The sequence below is a fragment of the Papio anubis genome, chromosome 4 (assembly GCF_008728515.1).
Source record: "Papio anubis isolate 15944 chromosome 4, Panubis1.0, whole genome shotgun sequence".
Lineage (NCBI taxonomy): Eukaryota > Metazoa > Chordata > Mammalia > Primates > Cercopithecidae > Papio > Papio anubis.
Genome location: NC_044979.1, coordinates 10142264 through 10158884, shown reverse-complemented (window position 1 = coordinate 10158884; position 16621 = coordinate 10142264). Strand labels below are relative to the sequence as shown.

The 16621-nt window shown below is 44.4% G+C and overlaps 1 protein-coding gene across 7 annotated transcripts in view; it reads left to right on the top strand.

Annotated features, from left to right (window-relative positions):
- The first annotated feature begins 1721 nt into the window (after positions 1 to 1721).
- The window catches only part of CUL1 (cullin 1), a 105263-nt gene continuing 90363 nt past the window's right edge, over positions 1722 to 16621 (top strand). The window contains exon 1 of one of the 7 annotated variants that reach the window (XM_009204112.4): positions 1722 to 3518. The gene's annotated coding sequence lies outside the window, so the exon portion shown is untranslated. The other 6 variants (XM_009204114.3, XM_009204115.3, XM_009204113.3 and 3 more) reach the window with 6 other exon arrangements.

The following is a 16621-nucleotide window of genomic DNA, read 5'->3' as shown; positions in this document are numbered from 1 at the left end:
GATCCACATGCCTTGGCCTCCCAAAGTGCTGGGATTACAGGCATGAGCCACCACGCCCAGCCAAGGTACTATTATTATCATCCCTATGTCATAGATGAAGAAACTGAGGCACAGAGAGGTTAAGTAACTTGCTTAAAGTTCCCCAGATAATAAGTAGCGATGCCAGGATATAAACTCTGGCAGTTTCATGTTCCCTCCCTGCTGCTTCCCACCTACTTTTGATTCAGTAGATCTGGAGCGGAGCACTCGGAATTAGTAAAGTCCCCAGGTGATTCTAAAGCAAAGCCAGGTTTGAGAACCATCCTGTTCATTCACTTTGCACTGGATGGGTAGTTACTTACCTGTGTCTTAGAAATAGTAGTTCATATGGTTAGTCAAGTAACACCTGTACACTTTCATTTCAGTAGTAAGCAAATTTGCTTGGAATCTGCTTCAGTGTTCTTCGGGCACAATGCTGAGGGGGCAGGTGAACGTTAGGAAATTGTCTCTCACCCCACGGCACAGACCACCTAGTTTAAAGGCACATGTGAGCAGGCAAATCAGGGAGAGATCATAAAGCTTGGGTAGAAGGTGTAAGGTGGGCTTCCTGGGAGGGGGTGTGAGCTGGATCTTGAAACGTGAGCATGATTTGGAGATGGAGGAAAGAAGTGGGGAATGGTCTCTGCTAAGGGAACAACTGAAGCAGGCCTTCATAAATGGCGATTCACAGCTCATCTGTGGGCGAGTGAGTACAACCAACAGGACTGGATGGCATTGAGAGTTCCTTCTGGGAAGTGGCAGGAAATACATTTGGAAAAGCAAGTTAGGGCAAGATCTGGTAAACCTTAAGTGCCAGGTCCAAATTTGGATTGAACACTGTAAACAATATGGAACCACTGAAGCTTGAAAAGGCAAAATTATAATGATGAAGGTATCGGTTTAGAAGGAATCATCTGCCATCAGTCATGACACAAGGGGAAGGATACAGAAGAGATAAGAACCAGGAAAAACATTTGAAAGGTTAGAGGATCAACATAAGTGTGGGAGAATATCTTAGTAAAGGAGTGGATATACACAGAATTGGGAGTCAGTGGGTCAGGTTATGCCACTGCTCAGGCTGAGTGATTTGGAGCAAATTGCCTAACATCTCTGAGCCTTAGGTTTTCTCATTGAAAAATGAGTATGGTGATGGTAATGACTGACCCAAAATAGGCCAAGAATTTCTCTAGGGTGGTGACAGCTCTGGGATACAAGGTGAATGGGTTAGGATTTTGAGTCTGTTTCCAGGTCTATATGAACTAAAGAATGTGTTATGGGCCGGGCGCGGTGGCTCAAGCCTGTAATCCCAGCACTTTGGCAGGCCGAGACAGGCGGATCATGAGGAGATCGAGACCAGCCTGGCTAACATGGTGAAACCCCGTCTTTACTAAAAAAATACAAAAAACTAGCCGGGCGAGGTGGCAGGCACCTGTAGTCCCAGCTACTCGGGAGGCTGAGGCAGGAGAATGGCATAGACCCGGGAGGCGGAGCTTGCAGTGAGCTGAGATCTGGCCACTGCACTCCCCCGGGGGCGAAGGCCCAACGCGGCTTCCAAAAAAAAAAAAAAAAAAAAAGTGTTATGAATGGCAACAGAGACATCCACTTTGTGGAAGATGAGAAAGGGAGGGGAACTAATGGTTGGTGAATGTTCCACGAATTATGTGGGAATTACAAAGAAATTACTCTTCACACTCTTATGAAGTAGGTATTTTTATCTCAAATTAACAGTTGACCTTACTAGAGCAAAAGATAGTAATTTGAGTTACTGGATATGACTCAAATTTGAGTAGCTAGATACAAACCAAGGTTCGCTAAAATCTAAAACTTGGGCTTTTCCAACTACCACATCATACTGTTCTAGATTTGAAAGTTATATTTTATTTCTTTGCTTCTGGCTTAATGTAGTCTGTTGAGACTGTTTTGAACTTTGATTCTGACATCTATCAAATTAATTATCCCTCCAAACTTTGGGTCATCCAAGAGGGACATCAGTTTTGCTGAGCTGGGGGAGAAAGATGGAGGCAGGATGTTTTAAAGTAGAAAAGAGCGGCAGGTGGCCTTGACCTGTGAGGTAGGAGACAAGGTTATCTGAGCAAAGTAAATGCAATCTGGATGTTAAGTGGACATAAAAGTCGATGGAATAAATTTGCTGCTAAAAATGATCGTGTAGGCAGGTGGAGAGTAAAGAATAGAAAGGAGTTAAGAACCAGGAATGGAGGCAGTGAGAAGAGGGAGGGTGGTGTGGGTGGACCAAATACTGCTATTAAGGAAAAACAGAGGGTGGAGGAAACAAACAATAAAGGGAAGGTTGACCCACTCAGCCCTTCTATTCAGCTGGAGGAAGTCACAGAAAAGGAGGCCATATTGAATGGTAAGATTGGAGAAGACTGGTTAGGGAATAGGAAGCTTAAGTTGTTGTCTAAAAAACGCAGTTTCCAGTAAAAGGAAGAAATTGGGACTTTTTTTTAAAAAAACCCACATATGTACACTGGAAAACATGGGCCACAGGGATAAACCTTCCATTTTTACTTCCAACCTTACCATGTGCTCACAAAAAAAAAAAAGCGTTAAATACATCTAAGTTTTGACGAGGTTATTCAAAAGTGTAGGATGTAAACCAAGAATTGTTCACACCCCAACATCCCGCACAAATTAAGGGATTACATACCTGAGTGACAAGTACATACAAATGCATTACTTCTAGAGAGACTGAGATGTGGATAAAAGACATTTCAATAGAGGGGATCACATACACCAGTGGGATCTTTCTTCAGAGACAAACCCACGTTACGCAGGAAACAGTGTGGACTCTGGCGACGGCCCTCTGCTCTGGCTGAGGATTTCTGTCCCAGAGTGGTACAGGAATCTGTGTAGTGTTTTCGTTTGGAGAAAACAGGAAGTTACACTCATTACATCTTTTGCCCACATGATAGAGTTCGAAATCCCCCCGGGGTTGTTCATGGAATGAGCCGCTCTGTTATGCTGTGAGCCGTGGTATTAATAAGCCACCCCTCACTAGATGTGGGGGTTCCACAACGCTTCCTCCACCCGTCACCACAGCAGCGGATAGGATTTAGGTTGAATATTCCAAATAGCCAATTATGACAGTTAATTTCAAATGAGATGACTTCGAACTACACGTGAAAACAATACTACTTTATATCACGACTCATGCCATCCGTGTATGTAATCAAAGCCTTCTAAGTCTTGATTTGTCCTTACAAAGACGAAGGGTAGAGTGAATATCAACATTTGCCAAACAGGAGTTAGTGAAAGTCTGAAAGGGAAAGCCTAGTTAGGTTTTATCTTAGAAGTGATTTTTAAAAAGAGACACGCAGATAAGCTCGAGCTTTCTGGAGCCGATTCCTAAGGCCTTGCAGGTGTTAAGGGGATCGAGAATTGGCTGCAGGTTCCTCGGAAGTCTGCGCCGATTCGGAGGGCCACCTGGCCACCTCTGACTTTCTGATCTAGGGTGCATCCCCCAGTCCCGGTCGACAAAGGTAGGGAGTCAGGTTCGAGGCCAGCTGGGGGGGGGGGGGCGGTGTGCGCCCCGGGGGGGGGCGGGGGGACTGGGACCCCCTCTCCTTCGGGGTGCTTCAGGCCGTTTCTCCAGAGGCTGGTGGTGTCCCCGACCCAAGCAGCTCAGCCCCGCTCGCGAGGTCCGAAGTGGCGGGAAGGGGTCCTCCGCGGCGGCCCCAAGGCGAGGGAGGCTGTAAAACCTGGTGGAGAATCCGGCGCCCCGGGTCGGGGATGGCTTGGGTGTCCGGGGCAGGGGCCGCGGGCTCGCAGGTAGAAGCTCCCCACGCTAGCGGGGGCCTCGGCCGCGGAAGGGGCGCCCCCGGGGCCGCCGGCAGCGGCGGGCGGGCGGGAGGGAGCTTTCCGGGCCCCTCCCGCGCCTCGGGCTGGCGGGGCGATGGCGACGACGGTTTCCCGGCTCCCCCGCCCCGGACGCCGATGGCGGTGCGTTCCGGCCCTCCCCCAACAGCTTCTCCCCCGCGGTCGCCGGAGCCGGTGAGGCCGAAGAGGGCGGGGAGCCGCGGAGGGAAGGCGAGAGGGCGGAGGTTGCGTGGTGCAGGCGGCGGCGGCGGGAGGAGGAGGGCCGGGCGGGCAGGGGAGGAGGAGGAGGCGGGCGCCGTGTCGCACGCAGCTCCAGGCGGGGCAGCCCCGGTGGCTGAGGGACGCAGCCAGACCTTGGCGGGACGGGGCTTTCGCCGGGGCCCAGGCCCAGCGACCAGGCGGAGGCGTCGCGGGAGCCTTTGGGGCACCACAGAGATGCGGGTGAGTGTCGGCAGCCGCCGGGGCCGAGAGGAGGTGGCGGCGGCGGCGCAGGCCCGGCCCCGAGCCGCGGTGTCGCAGTGACTTGGGCCGCGGCGGCCGAGCCCAGGCGCCTGGCGAGGCCTGAGCAGCCGAAACGCGGCCGGGCGGAATGGCGGCCGGGCCGGGGGACTCGTGGGCGGAGGACGCCGAGGGCGGCAGGAGAGCAAGCGGGGCCGGGCCCTGAGTCACCCCGGACGGGCCGGGGAGGCCAGGCCTGGACTACGCACTGGGAAAAAGCCCGATTCATCGCGCCTGGAGGCGGCGGCCTGGTGGCGCCGGCACCTTTCCCCGCCGCGACCGGGCCGGGCCCTCGGAAGCTGGGCCGACGTGTGGCACGGGGCAGCTCGGACGTCCGCGCCTCGCCTCGTGAGGCGACCTCCGCGGGACGCCGGGACCCGTGCCCTTGCCCCCTCGCGCCCACGCTTCTCCCCAGCGCTGCTTTCCGGCCGACGCGTGCTCCCCTGTGAGCCCTGGGCTCGCGCGCAGGAGCAGCCGCCGAGCCGGGCTCTCTCGCTTTCCGGTTCCCTGCCCGCGGCTCTCGGGTTCCCTGCCTGCATTGTTGCGAACGTGCAGGGCGCTATTATTGGGTAACAGTCGCCCTTTTGCCCCGTTCTCCTGGGGCTATAGGCCGGGGCATGCGCGCAGGGATGCGAGCCCGGCGGCCGAACCGGACAGAGTGCCCCGGCGCCCGCCTAGCGCTCGCGAGTCGGGCCGGGCCCTGCGCCGCGGCGTCGGCGCGCCCCCGGCCCCAACGGGAGCGCGCGCCCTGACCCTGAGGGTAAACGTGTGCCCGCCAGGCTGCTGGGACTTGGGGTCCTCAGACTCGGGGGTCGTGCGCTTTTTTCCCCCCAAGATCTGAAAGGCCTCTGTTTCTGCCGCCCGTGCAATATTGTGTAGAGCAGACATAAGATAATTAAGAGAGAGAGGAATGCTTGTAGACATTCCTTGAAATGAATCCCCAAAGTTAAGGTTTTCTCTCTTCCTGGCTTTGCCAAAAAGAGGATTCTCTTTTCCGATTGGGTCACTCTTGGTTGCTTCTGGTTCGTAGTAGGGGTTAGTGGTAAGTGCGCAAATACTGAATTGCAGTCTACTTAAATATTTATTTGCCCAGTGTAATTGCTCTTTCTTGTAGTAGCATTAAAATCGTCAAAAGTTCTGAGTGGAGTAAACGATCACACTTTTTGGAATGCACTTAACGAAGCGGCAGAAGAGGAACTAGATTCCTTTTTTACTTCAAGCCTTGAGCTTCTAGGACCTAAGTATATCTTAACGCCTCGCAGAAGTGTGTGCAGTTTTAAGTTTAACACTTCATTTCATGGTGCACCCGAAAATGTACCCGATTTTCTGAAATCTTGTAGAGTGTATTATGTAGTAAAATATGTAATGATGTTTAAAATGTAAGACCAGTCATTGTGTTTGGAAAAAATATTTGGAGGTGAGATTTTTCTTTGTTTAAAGAAGGTTTTTGGATATTGAAAAATGTTTTACTTGAAGGTTCTATTTGTTGTTTTCCATGGTGAGTCGAAATAGTTGCGCTGCATTTCAAATTCCAAAGCATGCAAACACAAGACTGCCTCGCTTTAACTCTATTATGCCCATTTTTGGAGGTTTCAGGAGAGTGTTCCTTAAGCTTGAGAGGGATGGCTGAATTGCTTTCTAAATACGTTAAACTTCTTTTCTCATTGACTTTATCTTTTACAAACGGTTTTGTCAAAAAAACAAACTAACTTTAGGTATGCTAGGTTTTTCACCAATTTATGAAAGCCTCCCTCCCTGAGAGCCACATGCTCAGGTCCTTATAGGCAGCCCCACCCCCCACTCCTAATGTGTGTACCACATCAGAAGACAGACACGCATGCCTGAGCTGATTCTGCATGGTTTCCTTAGATATTGCAGTTCATTAGACTCTTGCCACTTACTGAAAGTTATCTTCTGGCTGTAATTAACTACAGTACAGCCTTATTTCCCATACATTTCCGATTGTGAATTCCTCCAGCGCAGGGGATATTCCTTATTTGTTTTTGCGTCCCGAGAGTAACAGAACTTGGTTATGGTGGTGCCTCAGTTGCTTTTTTTTTTGAATGAATTAGTTTTCTGGAATAATTCTAACTTACACTTAACGTTTGAAAACATGCCCTGATTTTTGGCTACAGAAAACACAGTCCTTGCACTTAAGGGGGTTAAGAATGCAAGCTTTATTGTACACTTCTCGAGTAAAATTGATCGTCTCTCTCATCCCTCCTTTTCTACCCCCCCCAAATCCACTTCCCTTCCCCCCGCAACACCCCAGTACCTAGTACAGGGCCCTAACAGAAATCTGCCCGGGTTTTCTATACCTATGGAAGTCCAGGAAAGTGCCAAGAAAACACGTTGTGAAACTTTAACGTTTTTTCTCCTTAAAACTAGTTTTAAGGTGTGGATTTTAAAAATTTTTGTGTTTGGTGCTTCTTTGGAAACTCGATCAGGTTTTTCCCCCCAGGCTGAGTATCCAGCCTTGCCTTTGAAATGAAGCAGTTTGGTAATTAAGGCTCCTCCTTGTAGATGAGGCAAGCCCCATGGTTGTGCTGGAGTGGGTTAGGAAGTTGCTGTGGGAGGAACCATCTCTGGGTCTCTGAGGGCCTTTCATCAGAATGTCATTCCCAGTATACCCAGAGGCGTCGTGTCCGTCTTTCAGCATGGAAAATTGACATGAATGTACTTTAAATTGAGGAGTTGTTGCTTGCCATTCTTCAAATTAAAAATATTAGGGCCTTAAAAACTTAAGAACTTGGTTTTTTGTTTGTTTTGCTGTTTCAGCCCTCCGTAGGTCCTAAAGCCATGACCTTGAGTCATTCTGGAATAAAATGTCTTTGAGGGACTGAGCTTCATTTTGAACTTGTCTTTTGGGTATGTCTGGGAAAAGGATGTTAACCATTTTAAGGGCCAATTCTAAGTTTGCCTTGCTTTTTAAAAACATTTGGTAGTTTATCAGTGTGTTTGTTTTGCTTCCAAATGAAGAAATGAGCATTAAATGAAAAATAGATCCAAAAAGCCTTATGTTTACTACTGAGGACATAATTTCCTGTTTGTAGGAAGTTTCCTGTTTATAATATGAACATTTAGTAAACACACTATAAACAGAATTATTATAACATTTAATGACTTAAGTTTTTTATTCACTTATGGAAGTGTTTCACTTCTAAAAATTCTGTGAGGGAGAGAGATTTAAGTCATTTATTTTTGCTTAGGTGTAGAACATGTTGCTTGGGAGAGAAGACATGGAGTCTAGTTCAAGCTTACCTTTGCAGGGCCTATATTTCCTCATTTGTAAAATGAGATGGTTTTTAATTGACACTGCTGATTTCCTCAGGCCCCGAAAGTTTGTGGATTCCGTGGGAATGCTACAACTTTCAACATTAACAGGATTTTGGAAAAACAGTCTTAAAGAACATCAAGTATTGTATTCGTGTTTGAAAAGTAGGGTTGTGAAGCCTCAGTTTGATAGTTAAATTTTTTCCCTTGGGAAACTTGGACCAAGTAAGCACTGTTCTGCTTTTCCTAGTGTTCCTCCATGCTTCAGCGCCATTGCAGTTCCATTCTGAATCTGACTCTGCCTTTTCTGTCACCTGACGGCACACACGTCACCATCTCTGGAAAGCTGGCCCTGATGTCCTGGTCTGGGTTAGGAGCCTTCCCTGGGTTCCCATGTCGTCCTGCCTATGTCGCGATCACAGTATTTAACCTTTTGATTATACTTGGTGGTTTCTCTCACCAAACTGACCTCTTTTGGGACAGGGACACTGTGATATGCATCTGTCCCCAGCGCCTAGCGTACTGCATGCGTCAACATTCACGTACATCCTTCCAGTGCCCTCTGAAGCATGGGTACTATGGTTTAACCCGCTTTACAGAATATAGGTGAAGGAGCTGAGACTTTGAGTGGTGAAGGTCAGGGCTAGGAAGGTCGTCAAGCCCGAGTTAAACAGGACAGGGTAGCTCCGGAGCTCAGGCTTTTAACCAAATGTTCCCAGAGTGTTTGACTAGTTTATATGAAGGTGGAAGAAGACTAGAAGAGATTAAAATGAAAATGCTTTAAGGACTGATATCTGATCATTATGGCAGAATTCATTATGCAGAACTGTGATCCACTACCAAGAATGAGCTTATTCTTCCTGGTCTTTTAGTAACATTGTGGGAGAGTGATTGGGCACTGATAGCATAGACACGAACAGTTCTGGAACTTTGGAGCTACTGTTAAATTGGGTGTGATGTTATGACTCATTGGCCTTGCAAAAATTTGTAAAACCATTCAAGACTGTTTAAATCTAACAAGCGGCAATTTTTTTAAAAGTCTGTGTCAGAAAATACTTTGGAAAATAGATTGTATGAAATGGGTGCAGCCATTAAAAATATGTATAAAATGTGTATGTATTAGTGAAGTTTTGTTCTTTTTTTTTTTTTTTTTTTTGAGACAGAGTCTCACTCTGTCGCCCCCGCTGGAGTGCAGTGGTGTGATCTCGTCTCACTTCAACCTGCGCCTCCCAAATTCAAGCGATTCTCCTGCCTCAGCCTCCCGAGTAGCTGGGATTACAGGCGCCTGCCACTATGCCCAGCTAATCTTTTGTATTTTTAGTAGAGACTGGGTTTCACCATGTTGGCCAGGCTGATCTTGAACTCCTGACCTCATGATTCACCCGCCTCAGCCTCCCAAAGTGCTAGGATTACAGGCATGAGCCACCGTGTCCGGCCGTGAGGATATTTAAAGTAGTAAAAATGGCTGTCATTTTAGGTGGGTAAACTTGGGTGCTTTTAAAATACTTTTTGAAGAAAAAATTTAAGAACCAAAAAATTAACAGCCTGGCGATCTCAAGATGGAGAAGACCTAGATATAACACCAAGTGTAGGAACTGTAAAGGAAAAGATTTGAGTACTTTAGAATAATAAAACTTCTCTGTGTTAAAATTCCATAAACAGAATTAAAAGGTGACTGGCAAACAGAAAAATATTGTAACTTACAAGCAAATTTACTTTCCTTACTGTAAAAAGACGGCATGTGAACACCACCAACAAAAGAGGCCTCGCCCCCACCCCCGTGGAAAAAAATGGGCAAACTGGTAATTTATAAAAAGAGGAGTAGGAAACATGAAAAAACTTTCAGCTTCACTATCTGTACTCCCAGAAATGCAAATCAGTGAGATACTGTTGGGTTTTTTGTAATTGGCATAGATTAAAAAATAAACTACTTATGGTGAGTGTATGGAGACAGGAGCTCACTCATACCTTGCTAGAAAGAGTGTAATTTAATATGATTTTTGGAGAGCAAAATATGTAACAAAAGCTTGTAAAATATGTGTGTGCTTTGAAATAGCTATTCCATTTCTAAGAATTTAGTCTAAGAAAATACAAAAGAATGATTAACAGATTAATATTCTGTCCAGGATATGCTGTTATTTAACTAATACCCTCTTAAGCTTTTGTTTTCGTTTTTTTGCTGCTGTTAAGGATGATTATTTCAGCATTTAGATCAATTTTTACTTTCCATAATACTGAATTTAACGAACATTTAGTCAGTATTAGTGATAAAATGTAACATAAAACAACATATGTAAGTAATATCTAAACTTTATTTTGGTGTGTGAATATATGCATTTTTTAAAAAGATGAAAACCAAAATGTTAACATTGATTATCTCTGAGCAGTGAAATTATTTTTAGTTTCTCTTAGCAGTAGGTTATTTTTAGGTTTTTTTTTTACTTTTTTAATTTTTTTCCTCCAACTTTCTACAGTGCACGTGTGTTTATAATACAGTGGATTAATTTATAAAATCAAATCCCAAAACAGAAGAAGCAGGGGAGCTACTTGCAAGGAAGACTTTTCTGCTTAGTTTAATGCTGAAATCACTTCGTGTTTGCTGTACTGGCAGCCCCTTTCCAGGTGTGTTGATGTGCAGGGTTAAATATCTGACTTTCGTTGGGCTGTATTTCCAGCGGTCAGGTTCTCCTTTGCTGGACTAATCTTCTCATTTATTTCCCCATATGTTAATCCTTCAGATACTTTAGTCCCCTCATTTAATGCCCTCCACGAAACTGTCCTAATCTCATGAAACTGATTTATGTTTTGATGGTTTATTATAACACTAGATTAGGTACTAATGAATTGTCTTCAGTGTGGAAGTTTCTTTGTTTTAGTAATAGTTTGAACTTTCTTTTTTTGCTTAGTTCACAACTCCTAGTGATACTAGATGCGTTTTAAATTAATGTTTAAACTTAATGTCATTATGCTTAAGAATAAGAATTTGCTAAAAATTAGAAAAAATATTTTGGTCTAGTTTGTGCCGTAGCTTGGAAAATTCAAAGGCTACTATCAATTTTTTAAGAAATGTATGCTAAATAATACAAATTAGGAATACTGTTGTGATTATGAGAAAATAGTTGTACAGAAATGTGTCACCTAACACTGCGAGGGGGTGCCTTTGCTATGTCGAAATTAATTAAATGCTAACTAAAATAGTGACGTGTGCATGATAGGCATCCGAAAGTCAGAATGGGGGAAAAAGGCAGACAGCTCAGACCGCCTTTTCTCAAGGCAGGAAGGAGACTTTGGTCAGACTGGAAGGAAAGGTTTGGAATCCTAGATGATGTCGATAAACCAGACTCTTTGATCCCAAGGGGAATTCAGGGAATAGACATGGAGACTAGGCCATTTCCCCCTCCCCAAACTTGAAGCTTTAGGAACTTGGAGACTTTGGTGTAGGGGGATGGTGGAGAAGGAAAATTCCAGACTGATTCTTCTGACTTCTCTCATCTTAAATATTTAAAATATTAGAAGGTTTACTTGCCATTTTATCTTACATACAATAATAACCCTTAGTCCAGGTTGAGCATCCCTAATTTGAAAATCCTAAATCATCCAAAATCTAAAACTTCCTTAGTTACCAACATGACGTAACAGGTAGATCATTTCACCCCTGACCTCATGTGATGGGCCACGGTCAACATGCAGGTGCACAACAGTTTATTCAGCGTCCCTGAGGGGAAAATAAAATTACCTTCAGGCTGTGTGTGTAAGGTGTATGCGAAACATCTGAATTCCCCAATTAGATTTGGATCCCATCCCCAAGCTACCTCAAATATTCCAAAATATGAAACAGTCTGAAATTCAAAAGACTTCTGGACCCAAGCATTTCAGATAAAGGGATACGCAACTTGTGTTCAGTGCTTGGTGTGAGCCAAAGACTGTGCCGAGCTTGCTTTGTGACTGCTTGCCCTCAGCTTTCTGCTGCTTGCAGATACCTCACATGGGACAGAAGGCTGTCTAATGCAGTCCTGGTTGAGGGTGGACTTTGACACACAGCATAGGAATATATTACATCAATCATCAAGTAGAGACTACTGAAATGAGAGTGTCTCCTATTTGATGAGTTGATGAAAAGCTACTTGGGCACTGCGTAGAGTAGGTCCTACCAACAAGGGACTCAGAACACACAAGGGAAGCAGGGTTAGGAATGCTGAAGACACATACTGGAATTGGCTCTTCAGTAGTGCTTTTGTTACATGTTCTGTGTATAGGGGACTTTGCCCTACACAGGGTTTGTGTGTTGCAGGGGCGGGGTGGGTGTTTAATGTCTGCAGTTTAGCTGGGGCATTACAGGTGAAACGTATGTGTTCTCTCTTTTGACACTATGAAGGTTTTGTTTGTTTGGGTCACTGTTGTTTTTATAATGGAGCTCTGCGTTACCACTCTACTTGTTAATGCATTTTCAGGATTTTTTTTTTATTTAGACCAATATTTGGCTATCCATGTTCTGTGATATGTAAGGAATGGGAATGGGAGGGAAGCTTTGTGAATAAACTTAGGAAATGCCAAGTGGCATATTGAAGGGCCTTTAAAATCTTAATGTGCATTGCTGCTGTTACAGAGAGGTATATCCAATAGGGTATGTGTATAGGTATACATACATACATTCATATATATTAAAAGGTACACTCCTAATTTAAGAAGAAATTTCCTTTGAAGGAAGAAAGCTCCCCTACCATATTACATGTTTTGTAGAACACATACTGATTTTAAAATCATGGAATGTGGAAAATTAGTTCCTTACAGTAGAGATTTGATATGGAGTGAATTGATGTGTTCATTTTTTTCTCTTGAAACGAGCACCTGGAAATATTCGTGGTTCTTTGTAGCACAGTGTGGGAAGTGCCATAGAGGCCAGGATCCTAATGAATATAGTTGTAAGTTTAGTGTCTAGGAATAATTTTTGCTTCACACTAGTCCTTGTTTAAATCCTAAATACTACGAGAGGAATTAGATTAAAATTTTAAGGCATATGGGAGACAACAAAATCAAAGCCTGTGTTATTTACATGTTATTGGTGGTGTCATATGTTGAGAACACTTTTAATTTTTTTAATAGTAATTTTGTTTTTTAAGTTCCAGGGTACACGTGCAGGCATGCAGGTTTGTTACGTAGGAAAACCTGTGCCATGGTGGTTTGCTGCACCGATCAGCCCATCACCTAGGTATTAAGCCCAGCATGCATTAGCTCTTTTCCCTGATACTGGTCCCCACACCTTCCCCGATAGGCCCCAGTGAGTGTTGTTCCCTTCCCTGTGTCCATGGAGAACACTTTTTAAACCTGTAAAGTAATGGTTTAACTACAAAGTTGTTTCACATTTTTTCTTTAAAAATCTAAAAACTTCCTGAGTTTTAAAAGCATCTCAATACTTGTCTTGAAGGCGCTCTTAGATTTGTACTTGATTCATTAGATTGGTTCTCTTGCATTTCCAATTCATGGTTTCCAGAGGGTGAACGCTGTTCTCAGGATGTCTTGCGTTAGATGAGTTTGGGAAACCACCAGGTTTCTTCTCCAGAGTGGCCCCTTCTGAGGAGAGGCCACATCGCCCATTTCCCAGACTTGTGGACCAGGTTGCCATTCTTTTTTCTTGGGTGACCTCTTGAGGTTAGGGTTCTGTGCAGAATCCTTGCTGTTCTAGTTCATCTTATCTTTTCTAACTCTTCATGAGCATTCAGGAGACAGCTTTAACTTGATCCTCTCTTCTAGTCTTTGTTGCTTTGGGGTTTCTCAGTTTCATTCAGGCCAAGCAGTTCTCAGCAACTTCAGCTGAGAGTCTTCCAGTCCAGCTAATAGCCTTCAGGGCTTTTTCATTTGACTAACCTGCCCTTTCTTCCAACTTGACTTGCCCCAAACTGATCTCTTTTGCTCCCTAGGCCATATCCGACATCTCTGTTTCTGGCGTTATGTCACAGACACAGATTTCCGACTTGACTTCTTTTGTTTATTCATATTCAGCAATCTACCAAATCTGTCTAGTTCCTCCTCCATAACGCTCCGTGTTTACACCTTCCTCTTTGGCCCTGCCGTCACCAGCTTCATTCTGCCCTCACGCCTGGTGATGCAGTGCGCTGCTAATGCTGCTTTGTTCAGGACTTGCCTGGCTTCCTTGACTACAGAGGCTCTCCAGGGCAGGTATCAGGCTGCCAGCACTTGATGGAGTGGGCTCTGCTCTTCATCTTTATCACCCCTTCGCCACAACCATCCTATCTCATCTTCATAAGCTTAAAAAAAATCCTTAAAGTCTAGCTATGTGTATCATGCTAACATGCTTTTTTAAAAAAACTGGCTCTGCTGCACTTCTCACTTGAAAGTAGCTCACTTGAAAGTAGAATGTGATTTCTAGTAACAACGTTTAGCAGAATTTCAACAAAGCAACCAGTTTGTGGAAGTTCTGTTAACTTTGAGGTTTTGCCGTAATAAATTATAAATGTTGGAATTTTTCTATTGATAAGGCTAACTTATGGAAAACTGATTAAATAATTCACTGATTGTAACCAGCAAACCATATATTACCATAAAGTTTTGTTTCAAAAATATGGATGTTGTGGAAGATGAGTATCCACGTCGCTTTTTATGGTAAACATATAGGTGAGCGTGTATGTGTGTAACTAGGGTGGTGATTCCCTTAATAGTTATAGGAAAAGTGATTCTAAAAAGTATTCTGATGCCTTTCTTGGCGGCAGTGAATGAAACTACAGGTTCACATTAAAAAGAGTACCTTCCCCACCAAAAATGCAGAGGAGGATTTGTTTTACTGACAGTTGAGTACAGGCTAAAGTGTGTATACGCACATACACACACTGTGCTGTGTGTGTGTGATGTGGCCAAAAGAAAAATAGTCCTAAAATGGGCATCTCTTTATTCCATTGTATTTATATTTTTCAGAAGTTTATGTATTTGCAGTTTTGATATGTACATTTTATTTTAGAAAATTGAAGTTTGTGAAGTTCAAGTCTTCTAAAGTAAGTTTATTATATATGAGTTCTTGACAATAACAAAACTGTGGGAAAAGCTGGATTTTGTGTTGTTAGTGTTCTTTACCTTTTTAAAAATATTAACTATATTTTCAACTGGGAACATGGATTTATGGTTTTCAAAATAAGCTACTTGAAGTATAAGCTTAAAAAGCTTGCTTGAGAAAATACACAAGTTAATGTAAATTGTATGGAATAAAAAATATGGACAGACTGTTGTTGAGACTTTCCACACGAAACTTAGGCTGGGCAGTGCAGACTATGGTACTGTCCCAGCCACAGCTAGGGTGGTGACAGAAATCAGTAGCAATCTTAACATGCAGGATTTTCTTTATGCCTATTTAAGGTATGGGTTTTGCCAGGCGTGGTGGCTCAGGCTTATAATCTCAGCACTTAGGAGGCCAAGATGGCTGAATCGCTTGAGCTCATGAGTTCGAGACCAGCCTGGGCAACATAGCGAAACCCCATCTGTACAAAAAATGAAAAGATTAGCTGGGTGTGGTGGCCCACACCTGTGGTCCCAGCTACTTGGGAGGCTGAGATGGGAGGATCACTTGAGCCCTAAGGGAGATGTTGCAGTGAGGCAAGATGGCGCCATTTCACTCCAGCCTGGGTGACAGAGTGAAAAATAAATAAGAAAAATATGGGTTTAAATTAATGTTAGCTCTTGTCTTCCAGGCTGGAGCGCAATGGTGTGATCTCAGCTCACTGCAACCCCCACCTCCCAGTTGGTTTTCAAGCAATTCTCCTGCCTCAGCTTCCCGAGTAGCTGGGATTAAAGGCGCTCACCACCACGCGCGGCTAATTTCTTTTGTATTTTTAGTAGAGACGGGTTTCACCATGTTGGTCAGGTTGGTCTCGAACTCCTGACCTCAGGTGATCTGCCTACCTCGGCCTCCCAAAGTGCTGGGATTACAGGCATGAGCCATTGCCCCCTGCCCACATTTTTCCCTTTATTATAGGTATGGCCAGATTGTTTTGAGACAGAGTGGGAAGCAAAATTTAAAAAGTCCCCTCCCCAAAAGAACCCTGCCTCTTATTGAAGGTTATCATCGAGTGGCAGATTTCTATGAGCTCAGAAGACATACTCAAATGATTGAGAAACTGTTTTTCCAAATTATTTATTCTTGGCTGATTTAAATGTACACTCCTGTGCATATATGTTTCTCCTCATACTCTCTCCCCAGTGTCTATAATTTCGGAAAATACTAAAAAGTTCTTAGTACTTGATGTTGTAATAGCTAGTAAGGAAATTTTCGACAAGATGCTTTTCAGCAAATGCAGCATTGAACATATGTGCAGAGAGTGGGGGTGCAAATCTGACAGGTGGAACCACAGGTGTGGTGGGTGACATCAGTCACTGTGAGCCTTGAGTGGTTCAGGGACCACCGGGGATGTGTGTCGGGAGCATCTTACCTGAAAGAGGTGTCGCTTAACTGTGCCCAGTTCCTTCAGGAGAGTGGATAAAGTGATAAATTGTCTTTAAAACAAAAAACATAAAAGCCCTAAATCAAATAAAGAGCATAGTAGCGCCGTTTCTCCTTTCGAACCAGTTTGTAGTAAAATGGGAAGTATATTTGAAAGTTTGCTCAGCTAGGGAAAGTTGCTGATCAGAATTTTTGACTCAGGATTAAATTATTTTAGTCAAAAGAAAAATAATGAAAAGGGGTGTGTTCTTGATGAACAGATTCGTGTGCACTTAGTGATACACTGGCTTCCAAAATCTGCTTATTGAGCAGATACTTATTCAAGGCCCCACACTCACCTGCAGGGCAGACGGTTCACCACACATGAGGGAAATTCGGAAATTAGTTGAAGAGGATTGTGGGAACTGTGAGTTGAGACTGTTCATCTCAATGGGAGTTAATAGCGTTTGTGGTTGACTAAGGGCATCTTTTACGGAAGTGGACCTCGTGTGCACGCCTCACTGGGAGAGGGAAAGACCCGCCAGGAGGTGCACATCTGGCCTTCCACGC